Genomic DNA, 19937 nt, shown 5'->3' with positions numbered 1-19937 from the left:
CCCGGTGATTATAGTTAATGATACCGTACTGTATAGTTGAAATTAAGAGGGCAGATCTTGTGTTCCCAGCACAAGTACATTGAAAGTTGGTTATGAAGGGAGTGATGATGCGTGAGCAAGCTTGCGTGTGGTTTTTTTTACAATGTGTATGTATATCAAAACAGTAAGTTGGATTCCATTAAAAGATACAATTTTTAGTTGTCAGTTTCATCTCAGTACAACTGAAAAGCTGGGAAGATAATTTACCTAAAGCCCCGCATGATTTCCCTCCCTAGTCCCAGCAGGATCGAATATCCACCAAGCCCGTTCTGCTGCCATCTCACCTGCTATTTATTCAGGACACCACCTCTGCACAGAGCCTCCGTACATGCTGTTCCCTCTTCCAGGATTGCTGTTCCCTTTTCGCTTTTACCTGATTAATGTGATCATGTTTCAGGTCTGAGATGTTGCCTCATTTCCTCAGGGAAGTCCTCCCTGAATTCTTGGACCACATGAAGTAAGAGGTCTCTTGCCAGCTCTTACAGCCCCAAATTTCTTCTTCTCTTTGGTGACAGTCTCACCATCAGCTCCTTGAGGAAGGAATCTGTCTCCATTTCCTCCCCAGTGAATCTCCAGCTCCTCTTCCAGTGCTTGGCTTATACCAAATGCTGTAGATCCTCGTAAAATAGATGAAAGAATAGGGCACATTCTCTGACCAAAGGTGCTAAAAGGCAAAATGACATGTTCAAGTGAAATGATCCCAACTGAACAGAGATTTGCACGGCTTCCTGGTGTAAACACAGATCTGATCAATGAGGAAAATGCCATTATGCTATCAGACTGTTTTAACCAATAGTTATCTACAACCCGGGCATCCTGGAAGTGTTCCCATCTACGATGGTAACCACTGTAGAAGCTGAGAAAATGTTTGGGCATTTCCTGTGGCTCCACTGCCTTTCTCTCTCAAAGATTGATTACAGAAATCATCAAGGATATTCTGGTTTAGGAAACACTTCAAATAAAAATACTACATACTGGCTCAGAGCCCATAGCTCAGCGCTTAGGGCGCTGGCCAAATGCACTGGGACTGGTAGGTTTGAACCTGGGCTGAGCCTGCTAAACAACAACAAAAATAACTGGGCACTGTGGTGAGTGCCTGTAGTTCCAGCTTCTTGGGAGGCTCAGGCAAGAGAATCACTTAAGCCCAAGAGTTTGAGGTTGCTGTGAGCTGTGATATTAGAGCACTCTACAGAGTTCCAGTGAAACTCTGTCTCAAAAAAACAAAACAAAACTACATACTATGTATCAGAAGTCACAGAGCACCATAACAATAGAGCTTTGCTATTTTCAGAAAATGAAATTAACACAAGTGTTGCCCTGTGTTCTAGGAAGTATAAAAGTTCTTCTGTACTATAGGTGCCCTGCCACTTAATTTTGACCTGTCATTTTGAGTTGGAGATTTTTCTACATTCAGATTAAAAGTGGGTTAAAATCCATACCTGACTACAGAGCCAGTGCTCTTGAAATAATTTGTTATCAAAAAAGAAAGAAGAGAAAGAGGAACAAAATAATCATAACAACTGTTTGAAGTAGCTGCTGTTTTAGCCCCAGTTGATAATTGAAATACAATGGTAAAGTAACTTCTGTCCTCTCCCCTCCCCCAGCTTGAGTTGAATTGAGTTTTCCTCTTGTATGGGCATGTATTACTTTGTCCACTGGCATCATATTAGTACTGAGTACACTGGATATTTGCTTTTCTATTTCCATGATACTTTACTAAGAAGAATGTGTTTCAACTCCATCCAGGTTGAAATACAAAAGCTGTAATGTCTACATCTTTTTTACAGCTGAATAATATTCCACACTATACATATACCACAGTTTATTAATCCATTGCTGGAATGTTTTGTAAAGCAATCTCTTTAAATGCAGGGGAAAAAAAGGAGAGCTACTCAAAATCATTATTTTTAATATGTTGTTTTTTAAATACAGGCCAAGGCAGTAAGCTCAGAATATAAATAAAAGTGAATATTTGGAAGAAAGGGATCTTATCCTGTGCAAAACTAAAAATATATATATATATAAGACATTGAGAATAAAAACATTTATACAGAAGTAAAGAGAAAAAATACATGAGATGCTACTGTAATGAGTTATAAAGAGCATCAAAGAGATGGCACTCAGAACAGAAAAGGTCTTCTTTTATTTATTCTTTACTTTGTTCCATTAAACATACAGGTGAGTTTTATAAAAGGTACATGGAAAACAAAATAAGTACTAAGGAATATGGAAAACAGAAATAAACTACTAACCATAGGCACAAAAATGAGGCAACAGAAAATAAATGTAAAAACTAAGATATATTTGACATTCTGAAGGTTAAACTTAGAGGGAGGGGTGTGTATATGTAACAATTTTGTAGTGGAAGAAAATCACTTTCCATTGAAGTCTTCTCACCAGGATAATGAAAAAGCAAACATTGGCATTGTAGGTGAGAGTGACTAAATGGACCTCATAGGACTGCAGGGTCAGCTGTCACAGATGCCTTGCCCTAGATACAGCAAGCCCTCGTTTCTGCTACCTTGTGGGTAAAGAAAATGAGTAGACATTATTGTAGGTTAAGATGGTAGGGTTAGAATGGTGGATTGCAATTGCATCACAAAAAACCTCTCTCCTAAGGTCTAGAGCTTATTAAAAGCTTACTTAAAAAATAACTAGCAAAATTTTTTTATTTCAGGTTAATGCAAGGGTATGAATAGCTAAATCACAATATATGAATTTGTTAGAGTTCCTTGTGTAGTTATGTCCTGCACCCCAAAAGTGAGCCATATGCCCCTACAATGGGTAGAGAGTTGAACATAAACAAATTGTGGTTAGAATACAAGTGTTGAATAGGGGTACAGGTGAATCTTTCTAAGAGTAGAATGTGAACGTTTTAAAGCAATAACTGAGAAAATGACATGAAGGCTGTGTTGACCAGTTTGATGGAAGTATTTCAGATTGCATGTGAAAATCCCACACTGTACCCCAGAAGTACATTAATGTACATAGTTACCATTCAATAAAAATAAAAATAAATAAAGAAAGAATACAAGTGTTGATTTATCAGAATAATAGGAAGGTAAAAATGTCTTCCTTAGTTGTGATGTGATAGAAAAAAATTTACAAAGAAAACCATATTGTTATATTAAAATACTAAGCTGCATAAGGAAAAAACAAATGAGATGAAAGGTATGCTTTGAAAATATTTGAAGAAAATATACAAAGGGTGTATATTTGTGTGTACATTTTAAGAAAGGAAAATATTGTATTAAAATTCTAATCTTCAATAAATACTGATAGTGTTTGTTATATATTATATCTTACATCTTTTGTAATTATAGATGTTAAACATGACTTGAGGATTACAATTTTAAGACAGTTTTTTTCCTTTTTTAAAATATATATACAGTTCTTTGGTATTCTCTGTATAAATGAAGACTCAAAATACCACACAAACAATTTCTACAGATTGGTTAAGTCTGGCACAATGAAGAAACTGAATTTGAAAGTATCTGTCTTCTAAGTGCAAGTAACTGTAATGAAATTTCAAATAAATATGCAAAAAGATCCTCAAATTTTATATGTCGAGATAAAGACTCGCTTTTCTTTGATACTTTCTAAATTGTCAACATTGTTACATTTTCAATATAATTAAAAGAAATTTATGAATCATTCTGGTAGATAAGAAGACTATGCTAGAACCTGTAGGAATACTGAAACATGAAATCCCTAGATCTCAGCAACAATCTAAATGCATTGCTATATTAAATTTGATAAAGAGTGAACACAGGGTTCTTGGAAGGCTTTTAGGTAAAAGAAAAAGGCAGTTCATAAAACTCCAGGAGAGGCCTGAGGAAGGTGGGGGATTTTGTGTGTAAGCTTAGCCTTACTAGGATCGTCTTGGAGAGTGTGGGGACAAGGACAATGGGGAAAGACAACCTAGTAGAATTTAAGGAGTGCTGTTGCTTGGGTGTGGTTTGTCCCAGCCATAACCATGTAGAGATTTGTTCTCTGATGGGACTGTGTTGGGAGGTTTTGGGTCTTGGGAGAGAATCCCTCATGAATAGATAAATTTCCTCCCTGGGTGGGAGGTGAGAGTTCTCACTCTCTTGGTAATGGTCTGCATCCTGTCAGAGCAGGTGGTTAAAAAGAGTCCAGCTCCCTCAGTCTCGGTGTCTTGCTTCCTCTCTTACCATGTGATCTCTCTGCAGACGTCAACTCCTCTTCCTACTGCTGAGTGAAAGCAGCATTGTGCCCTTTGCTAGATGCCGCTGCCTCATTTTGGACTTTACGGCCACCAGAATCATAAGCCAAATAAACCTATTTGTGTGTTACTCAGGCTCAGGTATTCTGCTATGGCAACATAAAATAGACTAGCTTTGAGTGGGAACACAGCTCTGCCACTCAGTCATCAGCAGTGTGTCCTTGGACATATCAGTTCACCATTGGAGCCTTATTTCTTGAATTGTGAAAGTGAGTTACTGCTAACTACAGTGCTCCATTGCTGGGTAGAATTTAGTGACACAATGTGAGAAGGTAGATGCTGTTGGCTTTTATCACTGGCTGTTTAAAAGTGCTCAATTAGAAGGCACCTGATTTGTTTCTCCATATTTTAAATGCCTTTGATATTTGCTGCTATGCCTTTGGCTATAAGGTCATTAAAAGATATTTCTAGGCTTAAAGAAAGTCTTTTCTAGAATCACAGATAGTCTGGTTTCTGTGCTGAGATTCATGTAGATTAAGATTTTTGCATTCATCAGTGAATTTTGGACTTCAAAATTTTACCTTTGAACACAAAATCATTTCAAAACTGAAATTAGAATCACTAAACCATTTCCCAGCTACCCTACATCAGCAATTATGGGGGTCCTTGAAGGGTATGACTTTTCCTAATATACAAGATAATCTCTCAAAAAATTTATATACATTTTTGGGTCAAGCATCATACTGCCTCTTACCTTTAGCGGCGACTTCTGTTACCTGTATCACAGCAGTTTTGTCTGGGAATTTTTAATTTCATTTGTTAATTTCAAATTTGTCCACAGTATTTTGGATCGTTTTGTCAAATTTATGTGTGAAGACTTGTGATTTGTTAGGGTGTAATAGGGAAGTGGTCTTAGAGAAGAATGGCTGTCTACTCAGCACACACATACACATGGGACACTGAGTAGGTTGAATCATCTCCCCCCAAAGCTATCCATGCCCTAACCCCTGCAACCTGTGAATAAATAGGATTTTGTAGAGCTAGGAGTATTATCCCGGATTATCTGGGTGGGCACAAGGTAATCATACGGTTGTTAGGAGTCAAAAAGGAAGATAAGAATGTCTCAGAGAAGGAAATATGAGAGAGGCATAGAGGTCAGAGGATGCAATTACTGGATTTGAGGGTATGAAGGGGCCATCAGCCCAGAAAGGTGGAAAACAAACTCTTCTTGGAGCCTGCAGGAGGAACGCAGCCCTGGAAGCACCATGATCCCCCCTCCCCCATAAGATTCACTGTGGACTTCTGTAAGATAATAGATTTTTGTTGCTTTTCAAGTCATTAAGTCTATGGTAATTTGTTCTAGCAGTACTAGGAAACAATAGGGCACATAGTATATAGAACCCTCTCCTCTGTACAGCTGAACTAGGGTGGAACCGCTATAGGGGATCTCACAACATTATTGCCTCTGTTCATTTTATTTTACTTTTGCCAAAATCATTATAAGAATGTTTGGCCATCAACTTTAGCTGTATGATCACCACCACTCCACTAAGATATGAGAATTTCAGGTTTGGTGACCAAATGTCAGGTTCATGTTCCCTGGTTCTTGGTTCTCAGCACTGAAGCAGGGTTCCTGGTACTGAGTCCATAGAACAAGATGAGCAAGCCAAACAGACAGAGGCAAGCTGAGTACCGAGGTTTATTAAGCAAGTTTAGTACGTCCCAGACAGGGAATGGGTCTATCTCCACAAGGGGAGAAGACCCTGGGATTGAATGTAAGGTTCTCGCCTTTACACGAAGGTTTTAATTCCATGTTAAATTGGGGCTATACTCAGAAAGGGGTGGAGAATTCCTGGAATGGTGAGTCCTCTCCTTTTTTAACCTTATGAGGTATTTTCCGGGGGGTACGTGTGATTTGTGAGCAGGTGTGATTTTTTTACTGTGCTGATGAGGGCAGGCCACTTGAGGGCACTTTTTGGTTGTGTTAATACTCCAAAGACCCTCTTTTGTGGCCCTGATTGTGTCTCTACTTTGTGGTTTCTCTACCTCTTTCTGGTTGGTCTGTCCATGGACACCCCTTGGACAAGGGATCTGTTCCTCCTTATCCCTGCATAACAAGAAAGTCGCCTCTTAGTCATTCTCCTCTGTACCTAGGCGGGGTCTAAGGCAGAACAATGAATTCTAACATCAGAGACTTAGAGTCCCGGGGAGGTGAAGGGATGAGGTTGGAACTACTCTTGTATTTCTTTGTATCCTGAACTTTATCCTGAACTTACTTGTAGATTTTCATGGTCCTCATGTTAATCAGAAGTAGAGAAGCAACATGAGCATCATTGGGTAGGTGCTGGGGAAGAATGGTAGAAATTGCATGCAATGTTCAGAAAAAATTCTCTGTTGGCAATTCCATTCCCAGAATCCAGAGAACTGCTCCAGTGACCACTTTTAGTTAGTCAAAAATATCAACCCCCTAGTCAGATCACCTAGAATTGAAACCCCACTCACTTTCCCCTATGTGAACTTAAACCACTTAGGGACCCTCTCTATGTTCAATTATTCAGTGTGCTAAATGGGACACAAACTTTAGCCTAAACAATTGTAAAAATTAAAAGAAAAAGTGTACAAGCTCAGCACATTGTAAAGCATTCCATAAATATTAAATTATTATAATTATTGTAACCTTAGGGAACTTTGGAATTTTGAAAGGGGAACCAATAGGTTCCTAGTTTTCTATTTCATTAAAACATTTTTAAAGGTCTTTTCTCTCCTTCCTCTATTATATAAATGAGCTGAAGATGGACTCTGTATATTGGTCCCTAGGTAGTTGATTTTGTTACTGGGGGCTGAGACCTGTTAATTCAGAAGATCAGTGGGCCAAATTTAATTTTTTCCTGTTTATTTGGTTTTTTGTTTGTTTGTTTGTTTTTTATAGTTTTTGGCTGGGGCTGGGTTTGAACCTGCCACCTCCGGCATATGGGGCCGCTGCCCTACTCCTTTGAGCCACAGGCACTGCCCCTGTCCATTTGTTTTAATCATAGTCCAAACAAGTAGATTTTCAGTCCTTTAGCTTGCTCTGCAGACCCTTTAAAACCCATCTTAATCCACTGTCTATAGGTAGCATGCAACCCTATGTTTGCAAGGTACTGAACTTCTGGGACATGGGACGTGCCTCCCCCTTCCATCCCCTTCTCTCCTGGGAGTTCCTTTGCCCTCTTCCCATGCTGAGTAACTGCACCCTCTGTGCCACAGTCTCGGGATCGAGTCCTGCTGTGAGGGACTTGCCAGAGACACCCAACACAGCTGCGTTGTTGCCACCTTGGGGTCACATCTTCTCCCTGATCAGCATCCAAATCCCTCCAGGCCTCAAACATCCTCCTTTCCAACTAAAACCAGCTCCCAATGAAAGAGTGGCAAACTTATTTTTGCACTTTGACTTAAGAAGAAGCCAGTGAGAATCAAAGGACAGAAAGGTAAATGTTTTAGTTTTCCTTAGAGTTGCCCAATTGAGGTCAACCCTAGAAGTGTTGGATTTAAAAGATAGAGAAGGCAAATATTACAAATTGTTATATCATTCATTTAAAAGAAACGACACTGTACTGGGATTTTAGGCACATCTCTTGGTACTTTCCAAAACAAAAATCTACTGTCTTAGTTTGCTCAGGCCGTATAACTAAATATCATAATCTGGGTGGCTTAGACACAATGGTGGTTTATTACTCACAGTTCTGAGAAGTCGTGGGAAGTCAAAGTTCAAGGCAGATTCGCTGTCGATGGAGGGCCTGTTTCCTGGTTCCTATCTGCTGTGTCTTCTCATAGAACAAGGGGAAAGGAGTTTCTCAGGAGCCTCTTTTACAATGACGCTGATCCCATCCATGACCCGGTCACATCCCAAAGTCCCCACCTGCTAATATTGTCACATTGGGGATTAGGTCGCAGCCCATGCATTTTGAGAGGGCATAAACATTCAAATCTACTACTGAATCAGAAAAGTGAAATTAAAATCTAGACACGTTAGCTTTGGACTTCAGTTTCTCTAAGCCAATTTAAAGTTGATGTTAGCATAGAAATGAACTAGTCTTTATGAAGGAGCAAAGAATAGAATGATTGTATCACACATGAGTTGCATCTTTCAAAAAATGAAAATTCATGGTCCTATTAATTCGCCTTTGGTAACTTCCTGATTTGATGATAAAAAAAGTAATTGGACAATTACATTATTTTTTGAAGTGTTTTATCCCTTATCAGATGAGTCTACCCAGGTTCTATTATCTCTGATCTTAAATTTGAGAAGACTTTTTTCTGTTGCGTTTATTATCCTGGTACGCTTGTTCTCTGCTAACTAAGTCTGACGCAGACAGGAAAACTGAGATTTTTCTCCTCCATGGCTTTGCCACCCCATTTCTCCATAGCGGCTGTGGTATTAGGAGAAGGTGATCTCTTGAAGATATCTTAAAAGAGAATGTCTGTGATCTCATTTGATGTGTCTGATTTTACTCTCGGAGAGATCTTTCTGTTCTGTAATTTTATACTTTATAACCGGCATCTCTTCCTGGTCCATCATTCCCATTTTCTCCCTTATCTGTGAGCTTCCACCACGATCCATGCAGACATCCTCAACATTCTGCTCCTCTCTCCTTCTGTCTACTCTAGTGGAAATCCCAAATCAGGCTAAATCTCAGCCTCACTGACTCCACCCTTGAATTACAGCAGATGAACGGAGTGAAGAAAAACCCATCAGTGTGGGGACTATTTTCCTTGAAGTTCATAACCACACGTTTCAGCCTGCACTTGTTACTGCCTGTCGGTTCTATTTCCTGGCCTGTCCACTTGAGGACTTCCGAGAGGTCTCATTCATGCCTTCCTTGTCTTCAGATCTGCAGCATTTTCTCTGCTTCTCCTAGGTCTCAGTTAATGATATTTCTCCTAATTTTATCTGAGAAAATAGCAACTCTCTAAAAAGAACTTCCTACTACCTACTGTTATGATTAAATCTGCCCACTTGTACCCGAGTCTTCCTGTCACAGTGGCTGAACCAACTCAGAGTCTCTGAGCCAACCACTCTGCTCATGCATGGGGTTCCATCTCCTGGGCCCACACATGGTCTTTGCTCCTATAATTATCTGTGCTCTTTCTTGAAACATCTATCCTTCACCCCTTCTTACCTGTCATACCTCCTATTTCAAAGAAAACAAATGCCTTATTTCCTTATCTTTTTGCAACAAAGTTTGCATTTTCCCACTCTCTGCTAAAGAAAATCTTGAAAAAGCTGTCTCTACTGTGTCAAATGGTTGGCTTCCCTTCTCTTTATTGAACTTTTTCTTTTTTTTTTTTTTTTTTTTTTTTCGAGACAGGGTCTTGCTCTGTCACCCCAGTTTGAGTGCCATGGCATCATATCACTCACAGCAACCTCAAACTCCTGAGCTCAAGTGATCCCCCTGCTTCAGCTAGTAAGCCTGGTTCCTATGTTGAATACCTCTGTATGTTGACCAGTTTGTTACAGGCCCCTGGGTGGTCAATTTAGAGAAGGTCTACTATGCACCCCGAATCCTAGCACTTGACAAGATATTTTTTTACAATATTTATGCCTTACATGAAGCCTTTCTGTCTTACCTGAGATACAGCAGTGGGCTCAGAAATGATCCTTTCCCTTCAGTGATGCCTTGCAGTCTCCACTCTGCAGACAGAATACCAATTCAGAGATGTAAATCAAATCATATGTCCTTTTCAAAGTCCTCCAATGGTTCCCCCTTATAATTAGAATAAAATCCAGTCCCTACAGTGACCTAAGGAACCTAAGTGATCTGACCATGCCCTGCGCTAGAACACCAGGCACCTTCTTGCCCGCCCTTCTGTGGGCAAGGACGTCCCCACCCCAGGGCATCTGCCTGGGATTTTCTTCCCAGGAAGCTCATCTTTCTGAGCGATCAAGGAGGTCTTCCTGCACTTAGTTCTGTCTTGTCCCTTAGGGGTTGTCCATTCTAAATGTGGAGAGTTTTTTGCCTTTAGACACATTTAAGATTTAAGACATCCAGGTACTTACAACCAGCCTAGGAGCCTAGTGTAGACCCAAGACCCAGACAGATTGTTTGGAACTAGACACAGTGATCTTTGCCTTGTTTTCTTTCCATGTTCCCATCCCTGTTATATGAACACCCCATGCAAAGATCCAGTACCATGTGGGCTTATGCCCTGATTCCCTCCTGCATCTGTTCTTGTTCCCAAAGCATCTATGCATTGAAGTACTTACTTCTTCTTCTTCCCGTTCTCTGAAACTTTCCATCTTCATTAGGTGTTTGGAGGAAAAGCCATTTGCTTTAACTATAGGGGCAAGCGGAGGTGGGTGAGCCTTCCCGTCAGTGTTCTTCTGTGACTTCCAGCTTTGTCCGTAAATCTGTGTTGACTAGTCTTAAGGTCATTGCCATCTGCTATTTATCTGAAGCTCACTGATGAGGAACAATACTCAGTAGGGTTGTTTAAAGGACACAGAGTCCATTTACTGTGTAATATTCTGGCAGCATTGTGGTTGGAAGCCATTGCTTTGGTGCTCAACAGATCTGGGTTCAAATTCTATTTCTGCTGCTTACAAATTGTAAGGACAAGTCCCTCCATTCTTAAGTCTGTTTCCTTACCTGTACCCAAGAGGTGCGTAATAAGTCTTCATATTTGTTATGAGGATTAAAGGAATAATGCCTACAGAGTGCCCACATCAGTAATATTAGCTCTTTTTGTTAGTGTTTTTTATTATTCTTGGGTCAAGTCAAATCTGTAAGGAGTTAATTATCTTGTGTAGTCCACTCTCTCCTTCCTCCACTCAGATTATTATACTGAATGTGGCTATGGTGTGAGAATTTTCGCTTCCACTGAAAGTCAGTCTAAGAAACAGCCTCTTAAAACCCACCGTGGCATTTCCGGTAAGGATGCTGTCAGGAATGCTGTTTGTCACTTTACATAATGTCCTTCTTTGTGGGGACTCCATCAGTGCCTGGTGTGAACTCCACGCACAGTCATACTTCTGAGCACTTGGTTTATTTTAAGCTTATGGACAGTAAGTTATGTAACTGACCAAGTTTCCCTTTTTGAGTTTGCTGCTAGAAAGCTCAGAGTCAGATCTGTGGCTCATTCGTAGGAACTGTGTCCGTTACTATGGGATGCATTGCAAACCCCATTTCTGCCTCCATGTTGTGTCTCTATTTGGGGGTTGCCTTTTTCCCCCCTTTTAATTCCTCTTTTAATGCATGCTCTTTCAGTGTTATTTGTTAAATTTATCTTTGAACATTGTCTTCAGTTATTTCTGAAATGGGATGGGGAATTGATAACTAGCTATGGATAGATAAAATATGATTTTAAATAATTTGTTACAGCTCTAGTATTAAGATGTTTAAATTTTTTTTTCTTTTTCTTTTTTTTTTTTTTTTTATAGACCCATATCTCCCTGAGTCAGAGTCTCACTCTTGCTTAGGCTAGCCTTGAATTCCTGGCCTCAAGCAATCCTCCCACCTCAGTCTCCCAGACTGCTAGGATTCCAGGTATGAGCCACCATGCCTGGCTAGTAGCCCCTGGTTTTTATTTTATTTATTTTTTTGAGACAGAGTCTCACTGTGTCACCCTCAGTAGAGTGTTGGGGCATCACAGCTCACAGCAACCTCAAACTCTTGGGCTTAAACAATTCTCTTGCCTCAGCCTCCCAAGTACCTGGGACTACAGGCCCCTGCCACAACACCCAGCTATGTTGTTGTTGTTGTTGTCGTTGTTGTTGTCATTGTTATTTAGCAGGCTCGGGCTGGGTTCCAACCCACCAGCCCTGGTGTATGCGGCTGGCGCCCTAACCACTGGACTACAGGTGCCAAGCCTAAGATGTTTAATTTTAATAAGAAGGTACTCCTGGCATTAAATAACTTTTCTAATTGGTGACATTTCAGACTTTTCGAGAAAGAGAAAAGAATAAGTACAGTGGTGAGAATGTTTTGCAGAAAAACAAGGGTGATTTGGGCAACTGCAAAAGGGAGCCATTCACGGCAAGATAGTCTGATCGTGGCTCAGGGTGGGAAAGGGTCTGCTGTATGATTGGTTTGGTTAATTAGCCATTACCTTCTCCTCCAGGGTCAGCTTATAAAATTAGTTGATACCTTTCACAGAGAATTTAAGAAGGTGTGTAAGACCATAGGCTCAGGAGCCAAAAAATCTGGGTAGACATCCAGACTCTGCCATTTCTCGGAACAACTTAGTTAACTTCACAGTGGAGATAAAGACCCTCGTAAGGGTTCTCACGAGAATGAAAGGATAACAGAAAGTGTCCAGACCAGTGACGGGACCTTGGTAGGAGGGGGCACGTGGTGGGGGTCACTCTTCTCCATTTTATCTACTTGAACCCCTGGATTTTCAAAAAGGTGCCAACTGGCAGTTTTAGACATGAGTTGTAGCCCAGCAGAGTTAGTCAGGTAGTGGCGGGGCCGACGTGGATGGCAACACTCCTGATAAGCACAGATTTTAGCAGATATATGATATATAGGGAAATCAATAGCGCTTTCAAATCTATTAGGAATGTTCCATGGCAATTTCAGAGAAATTGTGCGTTTTCCTTTCTTGGTCTTTTTTAAACAAAGAGGATATCAAAACGGTTACTGGGAAGTATTTTATCTTGTTATTACCATAGATTTGTTCAGGAGATGGTTTGCTATGAATAGTGTAGCTCATCTTTTTTTCACCCAAGGGCCACTGATTTCTTTCTTCCGTCCATGTTCCATTTCCTTACCCCTATAATGGATGAAATGAACCGCTCAGGTATATTCTCCAAAAACAATAGCATGGAGTGGAATTTTTTTGTTTGTTTGTTTTTTTGCATTTTTTGGCCGGGGCTGGGTTTGAACCTGTCACCTCCGGTATATGGGGCTGGCGCCCTACTCCTTTGAGCCACAGGAGCAGCCCTGGATTGGAAAATTTTAAGACACGACTGTCCTTGATCTTTCCCTTCCCTTCCCTCTCACTTCCTCTGTTCCCTGTAATAAAGAGAATTTTGCCTTTGTTCATTCAGGGTTTCCCCCCCCCATCAGCCTCCGGTCCTGTTCTGTCCTTGCTCACCTCTCTGTAGTATTGAAACCCAACATCTGGTAGGAAGAGATTAGGCTGAAGATGGAGGATAAAAGAACAGAGGTTTTGTTTGCTGGATTTCCTTGTTCAGAATCTGAGTGAGGATCCACACCGGTACAATGGGGAGGGAGACGAGAAGGCAAAAGCTGTAGGAAATCTCAATGCAAACTGAGGGGATGTAGGTTGAGAAAGAGTCGGGAAGCTGAGTACTGAGTAGGTAGTTTTTGAGGGGTTTGTTTGGGTTGGAAAGTGAGGATGGGATTTCCAGGGGCTTTTGGATTTAAGTGGGTAGGGGTGGAAAAGAAAAGGAGTTTTCAGAAGTGTGGTCGTGGATTATAGGAATCTTTATTATGTTCTTTGAGACTGGCATTTGATCTTAAATTACTCTTTTGTTGCTGAATTGCACTTCTTTGAATACGGCTGGCCTGTAAGAGGACTGGGGTTTCTTTTTTTTTTTTTAACTAAGTTTATTTATTTATTTATTGTTGCAGTTTGGCTGGGGCTGGGTTTGAACTCACCACCCTCGGTATATGGGGCTGACACCCTACTCACTGAGCCACAGGCACCACCCCATGGACTGGGGTTTCTTAGGGTTACGCCAATTTCTCACAGTCTTGAATGTAGCATTCAAGAGTTCGTGAACTTAACTGCCATTTCAGCACAAAGTATGTTTTAAACTTACCAGTGAAGTCTGACTATTAGTAATTTTAGAAGTGTGGCTCCCCTCCCCTAATTATTGCATGTACTAATAGTTATTTTACTTATCTCTGCTGCTATCTGTGGCTAGGTGGTGAGTAAACAAATGATACAACTCACAGAGAAGAAATACTGGGTTGTGGGTCTGTGAAACAAACACACAAGCAAACAAACATACAAAGCACGCTAGCAAATCCAGAGAGAGCCCTGACCCCTTGGTAAGAATGAAATGACAATAAGAAAGAAAGATTTTCAGTTCTTTAGAAACTAGGATAAAATACAAGAGCGTCTTTTGGTGGCTAAAGAAGTGAAGTTCAATGCAAGATGCACCAGATAGACATTCTGTTCAGGATCCTAAGGAGGGAAAGGAGCCTTGACCAAAACTAGAAGCTCCCTGGAACAAACATGAAAATAAAGGTTCATCCCAGATGGTGCTATAGGAGAACGAACTTCAGAAATGGTTAGAAATGTCCAGAGATGAGAGACTTGAGGAACATATACCTGTAGCGTTGGGGGGTTTTTTTTGTTTGTTTTCTGGATTTGTACTTGTCTATTTTAATTCCTAAATGTGTCACGTATCCATCCACTTTCCCTGCCTTCCATCACCACCACCTAAGCACAAGAGACCATCCCCTTCTGCTTGGGTAATTGCAGCAGCCTCCTAGCTGGTCTCCCTGCCTCCTGCCTCCTCTCCAGCCACCGTCCAGTCTAGCTTCTATTCCACTGCCAAAGTGGATTTTAAAGGATACGGCTCTGGTCATACCTCTCGACTATCTCAATGGAAGCTCACTGAACTTAGTATAAAGCTTTAAATCCTCACCCGGTTCTCATGATGGAGCGATCTCCTGCCTCTCTAGCCCCATCTTGTCGTCCCCCCGCCCCCCGCCGCCTTTTACTTTATTTTCCAGTTGCTTAAACACCGCAGTCTCCCTTCCACTACACAGACCTTTGTAAATAATATACAAGATCTGACAGTGAAGTTCACTCATCTTAGAAAAAGTGCTACATCCGTCATTGTTGAATAGCACCATGGACACCATCAAGGTCCTCCCCTTGGGAAGCTCTGCACTGCTGCCAGAGCCTGGTCTACCCTTCAAAGCAATTTTGGAATTCTTTTTCTCATCCTAGACAAAGTGTAACATACTATGGTCTCCTTTGAAGTGCCCCCCTTGGCCATCTGGTGACCATAGTGATATTCAGCAATGAGGTTTGTAGTACTTTGTCTGGGACGAGTTCACAGAGGTCTGCTCCCTCTCCCTGCCGCATCTCCTCTCTGCTTAGTTAATTCCTGTCCACCTTTCAGAGCTCGGCTCCACTAGCCTTTCCCCAGAGCCACCTTCCCCAAGTGTTCTCCTTCTAGAAGACTCCGGTCTTCATTTTCATTTTCATTTTCATTTTCATAGTCTTCCGTACTTTCACTCCAAGAATTTACCAGTTCGTAATTACTATGTATGTGTTTATGGGATCATTTGATGCCAGTAGTCTCACCTTCTGGATTCTAATCTTCCTGTAGTCAAGGGCCTTGGTTATTTTACCTGCCCTTTCCTTACTGGCGCCTGGCAGAGACACACACGGGGTGAGCAGTCCTCAGTTGTCCTTATTGGCTAAATGGACGACTGTAGACAGCTGGTCCTTTTTGTGTTTTTACTGAAATTAGAAGAAAGTTTGGTGAATTTAAGAACCCTAGACTCTGGATAGTTACAGTGACAGCAACATACTGTCAAAGAAGGGTCCAGCCAGGGGAAGGCTGGGTGTCAGTTGGTGGAAGGTCATTTCTTTCCTGGGATCACACTTACCACCAGAGCCAGAAGGACCCATATGGAGTCAGACCCAACGGAAAGTCTTCAGCTCCGTGACAGAAGGATTCTCTGGGTCACATTTTATCCCCTATTATCCAAGAACAGTCTTCTCAGAAGCAGTACTTCATCCAGCACTGAACTTCTACTGATGAATGGTAAGGTAGAAAGAGAATAGTAAAGAAATATTAATTCTTGTGCTCTATGAAGACTGCCCTAAAATCTCTCAAACTTTTAGAATCTACCTGGCATTGCTATTATCGCCATTGATCTATGATTTTCCTTTTAACTGATTGCTTTTGGCACTCTGCCTCTCATCGTCACTTTTCAACATTCTGCTTTTAACAGATCTCATAACAAAATAGCTAATTTAACAATTCATTAGGTTTGTAATTGAACAACACCAACAAACAGCTAGTTCTATTGACTTCTGATTTGATTTGATTATTCAGTAGATGGACATTTATTGTCAACAAGTGCAAAAACTCAAAAGTGTCAAATTTCTCAATGAGATTAATTATTGACCAGTTTGGGTTGTCTTTTTTTTTTTTTTTTTAAGAGTCAACAGTTGGGAGATTTTTTTTCCTACTTCTTAATAAGACAGCAGATATTTTCACATTTAAAAGTGTCAGAAACTCAATATATGGTGCTGGATGAAGTCTGAACTCCTTGCTGTGCTGTTCAGGTGGGCCCAGCCTGGGCTGTTAACACTCCTGTCCACTCTCCACTTTCCCACTCCCCCACTCTCACCTCCTCCATGGTGGTCTTAGATTCTGTGAATTACTTATTCATTCCAGAGACCCTTTGAGGCACTTTTAAAATACAGGTTTAGCATCTATAGCTGAAGTCAAAGTAAAAGCGACTTAACTTAGAGAGTTGTTTCTGTTTCAGCTTACAGTGCAGATGGTAGCACTTTGGTCCAAGGGACTGGAGATCTTTCTAGCTTGGTGTTCTATTCTCCTAAACATGCAGCTTGCTTCTCATGGTGGGTGACTCTGTTCCAGGGCTCAGCAGTAGCACATGGGTGTTGGATGTGGCAATCCTGCTTCCGATCTGTGGATCAGAACCCAGTCCTGGGGTCATCCCCATTGCAGGGGAGGCTGGGATGTTTGTCTCAGCCCAGCAGCCAGTGGCCACAAAGCAAAGAATGGATCTAGAGAGGTCAAGGATGAATCTTTGCCATCCCAGCTCTGTGTCAGTTACAGGTAGTCCCTGGGTTATAGACCAGATAGATTCTGGAGGATTATTCTTCAGTTGAGTTTGTACATAAGTTGGAACATGTACATCTACCTGTTCCCCCAAAGCAGCCTTGATTTGCATTTCTCTGATGATTAAAGATCATGGTGAGCATTTCTCCATGTGTTTGCTAGCCATTCGTCTGTCCTCTTCAGAGAAGTTTCTGTTCAAGTCTCTTGCCCACAAAGTGATGGGGTTGTTTGCTCTTTTCTCATTGGTTAATTTGAGTTCTCTGTAGATTCTAATTATTAGATCTATGATGGACTCATAACATGCAAAAATCTTCTCCCATTCTGAAGGCTGTCTGTTTGCTTTGGTTGTTGTTGGAACACATTCTTCTTAGTAAAGTATCTCAAAAATGGAGAAAAAAGTATCCAATGTGCTCAATATTATTATGAAACCAATGTATAAACACACACTCATAGGAGTGATAAAACACAAATATAGGGCAGCGCCTGTGGCTCAGTGGGTAAGGCGCCAGCCCTGTATACTGAGGGTGGTGGGTTCAAACCCAGCCCCGGCCAAACTGCCACAAAAAATAGCTGGGCATTGTGGCAGGCGCCTGTAGTCCCAGCTACTCGGGAGGCTGAGGCAAGAGAATTGCCTAAGCCCCAGAGCTGGAGGTTGCTGTGAGCTGTGATGGCATGGCACTCTACCAAAGGTGACAAAGTGGGACTCTGTCTCTAAAAAAAAAAATATATATATATATATATATAGTCTAGTAAGGGGAAGGGGGGAGGGCGATTGGTGAGGGGGTGGCATTTGGTGGGATCTCACCTAATGTGCACAATGCAAGGGATATTTCAAAATATCTCTGAGTAAATTTTAAATGTCTTACCACAAAAAATAAGTAAGGGAGCTGATGGCTGCGCTAAATGGTTTGATTTAAGCATTCTCCATTGTATATCATCATCACATGGTACCCCATAAATGTATCCAGTTATGATCTCAATTAAAAATGAGTAAAAATATTTTCAAACATTTGCCTGTTCCTTGTAATAGCCTCTGTTCATAAGAGTGAGTTGTAGATCAGTCTGTGTTTGTAACTCGGGGAATCACTGTGATAGCCCCCGTCGGTAAATGTGAGTCATACAACAATCTACATTTGTAACTCAGGGACTCACTGTAATAGCCTCTGTGTGTAAGTGCGAGTTGGACGTCAGTCTGTGTTTGTAACTCGGGGACTCACAGTGATGGCCTCCGTTCGTAAATGTGAGTCGTACATATGTTGGACGTTTCTAACTTGGGAACCGCCTGTACCGTGCTAAGTGCTGGGAGTACAGAGATGAGTAAGGACTGAATTTGGAGGAGAACTCAGTTTAGCATGAGGACGTTGGCTCTATCCCTGTGTTCTGAACAGACATGAATATGTAGATGCATGCTTCTCGTCCATTCTGTAGAAACAGAATTTGGTCTGTATATATTGTGTGTGATTTTCTGTCCTTTTGGATTTGATGCCCCCTCCCCTGTGATTCTTTTTTCTTCCCATTTTCCATGGGAAGAAATTCTACCATTCTGCAAAGGCTGGCCCTAGTGCCCCCATCTCTGTGAAGACTTGATTGTTCCTTCCCGGGATGGTTAGGTGATCCTGGTGCTTCCATTGTGCTTAAACATTGTATTTTCTTTCCTCTCTTGCTGTTAAGTGCCTGGAGGCATAGATAGCCTGCACGTATTTTATTTATTTCACATCCCTGGCACCTTGGTGTAGTGCTGAGTAAATGAAGGTGCTCAATAAGTGTTTGCCACATCGAATAAGGTACAGCTTGGCATCATTTTATGGATTCTTGAATGACAAGGTGGGTGGAATTGCTAACGAACGAGGGAATCTCTTTCACATTGTGTATAAAAATATCACAGTTAATTAAGAAGTTAAGTGACTTCCAAATCCAAATTCAGAATCATAGAAGCTTTAGATCATTTCCCTAGTCTTTGCATCTCCTTTGAATTTTGAGTTCATTTTTATTCTTTTTTTCTATTCATTTATTCTAGTAAACACATGGTGCTTGAGGTGATAAAGGGGCCTTCAGAAAAAGCTTGAATTTGAATTATGTGTTCTATTATTTACCGTATGTCTTGTTAAGGTTCCTTTTTTAAAAATCAGGTTTAATTTATCTTGTGTGGTTCAGAAAATTTTGAAGTTTCTTTCTTTATGGGACTTCCCCCCGCCTTTGTTAGATATATGCATAGATCATGAATACATTTATGCCTTTGTGGGATTCAATGTGTTGATTTTGGGGTACAAATTGGAGTACTTACATCCACCTAATCAAAATAGCTTTCACCTCATTTACTTAATCACTGTGTTAAGACATTTGTGTTTTATACGTGATAGACTTGATCTGTACCCTTGCAATAGGCTCCATAGGTGCGGTCCCACCGTTTACCCTCCATTAAAATGCCCCCTCCACTCCCATCCCTATCCCCTTCCCTCCTTCATCCTGGGGCTATAGTTGTGATTCATCTTTTGCCTGAAAGTGTGAGTTGTTCCCAGGACTTTAAGAGTCAATTTGGAATGTAATTCAGAAGTTTCGTTTTATCCTAGGTTTCTAATTTAATCACTAGAGTATCCTTATTGTGCATTTATAGTCTAGGATTTTCCTTTTAGACCTCCAAACACACAGAGGGCTAATTAGTATATGATAAAGCCATAGAATTTTCACAGACTGTGTACGTTACGTCAATTACAGGCTGTCACTTACCCCGTTGCTTACATTACTGAGAAACAAAACATAGAAGTGTTTCGGGCCTCACTTACTTCATGGGACAAGTAAAAAAAAAATTAAACTAACACAGGAGTGCCTTTTAGTCCTAATAGCCTCTTAGACTGTTGATAATGATCCAGAACAGTTACTGCCAATGATAGGTTTTTAGAAAATACTGGTAAAGTGTTAACAACAAAT

The 19937-nt window shown here is 40.9% G+C and overlaps 1 protein-coding gene across 6 annotated transcripts in view; it reads left to right on the top strand.

The window, feature by feature from the left end:
- Positions 1-19937, top strand: part of CACNB2 (calcium voltage-gated channel auxiliary subunit beta 2) — a 346152-nt gene that overhangs the window by 82730 nt on the left and 243485 nt on the right. The window lies entirely within an intron of this gene.

The sequence above is a fragment of the Otolemur garnettii genome, unplaced genomic scaffold (assembly GCF_000181295.1).
Source record: "Otolemur garnettii isolate 467f Iridium unplaced genomic scaffold, OtoGar3 scaffold00019, whole genome shotgun sequence".
NCBI classification, from domain to species: Eukaryota; Metazoa; Chordata; class Mammalia; order Primates; family Galagidae; genus Otolemur; species Otolemur garnettii.
This window is presented reverse-complemented; position numbering and strand designations above follow the sequence as displayed.